At 53.0% G+C, this 2,042-nt stretch overlaps 2 protein-coding genes across 4 annotated transcripts in view; one reads left to right on the top strand and one right to left on the bottom strand.

Annotated features, from left to right (window-relative positions):
• The window catches only part of LOC113204176 (uncharacterized), a 33,961-nt gene extending 31,940 nt beyond the window's left edge, over window positions 1-2,021 (bottom strand). Inside the window, exon 1 of one of the 3 annotated variants that reach the window (XM_052268021.1) lies at window positions 1,728-2,021. The gene's annotated coding sequence lies outside the window, so the exon portion shown is untranslated. The remainder of the gene's footprint in view (window positions 1-1,727) is intronic. The other 2 variants (XM_052268026.1, XM_026419238.2) reach the window with 2 other exon arrangements.
• Window positions 1-2,042, top strand: part of LOC113204150 (uncharacterized) — a 59,845-nt gene that overhangs the window by 36,868 nt on the left and 20,935 nt on the right. The gene's annotated exons all lie outside the window — the stretch shown is intronic.

Raw genomic sequence — 2,042 nt, 5'->3', positions numbered from 1 at the left:
TAGTAGGGCACTCAAAAAAAATTTCATCAAAATGGAACAATATTTTACCCTGCCGAATTGGTCTTAAACTTTAACATTGGATCCTTATGGGGAATTCTGCCCAAATCAATAAATTTGGGCTGGAGCAAAAAATATTTTATGAACTGAAATATAACGGTCAAAAACGTGATCTACTCGAAAAACCGAGTCAGAATATGTGCCGCATGTATTCGCAACACATTGCATTTCGATAAAACAAAATACTCAAAATTGCTAAAAATCGCTTAAAATTGTAAATTTGTGCATATTATTTTCGAAATGCGATGTGTTGCGAATGCATGCGGCACATATTCTGACTCGGTTTTTCGAGTAGGTCACGTTTTTGACCGTTATCTTTCAGTCCATAAAATATTTTTTGCTCCAGCCCAAATTTATTGATTTGGGCAGAATTCCCCATAAGGATCCAATGTTAAAGTTTAAAACCAATTCGGCAGGGTCAAATATTGTTCCATTTTGATGAAAATTTTTTTGAGTGCCCTACTAACCAAATTACACCCTTTGGTCAACAAGCATTTCAATATTTTAAGATGACCCCGATTTGTGTCCACCCTAGTGCTCGGCGCGGCGCGGGAAACCGTCCGCTACGCCGCACGAGACGAGACGCCGCGGCGACGGAGCCAGCCCGAAAATAATACCCATATAACGTAGTAATTCCGTCCCGATGACAAAGACGACAGATGCGACACGGCCGAGACGCGTGCCGGGCCGCGGGTAAGACGACGGCGACACACTCGCGCAAGCACGCTCGCACGCACCACGGCGGGCACCACCCTGTCCTTCATTAGAAGGGGGGAGGAGGACGGCGGCCGCGTCTTGGGGGCTGGGCCGAGGCCGGGCCCGCAATGGGAGAGAAGGAGACGGCGGCGGCGGCGGTGACATATGGACGGACATAGCCGAGTGAGCGGCGGTAAGAAGGGCCACGGTCACCGCGTCGGGGTAAATTAAACGCTGTCATGCGAGGAATTGACGCACACTTGTGAAGACCCAACCCCTCCTCCTTCCTCGCCTTCTCCCTCTCTCTCTCTGCCTCCTTATGCCATCCTTCCTGTCGTCTTCACCTACATAACGTCAGGTCATTTGTACCCCTCCATTAAGGATCAGGGGTCGGTACTTGTATTTCGGCACAACGGTCGCCTGCTGCGCGCGCGATCGTCACTTTATAATTTCCCCACTACAGTGCGGGTGTTTACTTTCGCCAACAAAGTAATGTGTTTCGACCGGCTAACGACACGATATACAAACAACTGAAAAACTGACCGACACAGGGGTAAAAGTGGTTGAAAGTATGAGGGGAACTGTGGAAGGAAAACAAATTCAAATTCAATTTTCCGCCATATATTCATGGCTGTCCGTGTCCGTGCGGCAGGGCGAGTGCGGCTGAGTGACACGCGCGACTAAAACACGAAAGCGCAGCGCGGAGGGCGCGGGAAGTAGGGGAGGAGGGGGTCATTAAATTTAGGCAGGTGCGATCCTTTCGGCGCGGGATACGCCATGCGATAAATGAGGGGTCACCCGAGCAGGGGAAAGGAGAGAGAGGAGGGGTGGGGGGTACGCGCGAGCTAACGGTGTGCTGTACGGGTGCGCCGTGCCGCGGTGGCCGCAGCTTGACCGGCGCCATAAAGTGACCATAGTGGACACGGGGCAGCGGAGAAGGGTCATACGCAGTGATCACATAGTCCCATACTCACCGAGGGCCAGCTCAGTCAGCTGCTGCTGATCCGGCACCTGCTGCGGACGACGGGGTCCTCGGAGTCCGCTCGCCGGCCTGCACGTCGTTAAAGTTGGCCGAGAGACGAGAGGCGGTACAGAGTCGAGCGCGGCCGCGACACCTGCGGCGGCGCCTCCTGCCCGCCGCGCCCCTCCTCCGAGCCGCGCCTGATAACGTCACTGATAAGGATAACGGGGAATGCCTAAAAAGGCGTTATCGCCCGAAATAAGGATCGTCGCCGGGAAACAGCGCGAACCAAAGTAAATCCAGGCGATCTAAGTGTGGTCTCCCGGGG

Source organism: Frankliniella occidentalis, unplaced genomic scaffold (assembly GCF_000697945.3).
Source record: "Frankliniella occidentalis isolate FOCC.00 unplaced genomic scaffold, Focc_3.1 Scaffold4, whole genome shotgun sequence".
NCBI lineage: Eukaryota > Metazoa > Arthropoda > Insecta > Thysanoptera > Thripidae > Frankliniella > Frankliniella occidentalis.
Note: the sequence above shows the minus strand (reverse complement) of the source record. Positions and strands in the feature narration are given on the sequence as shown.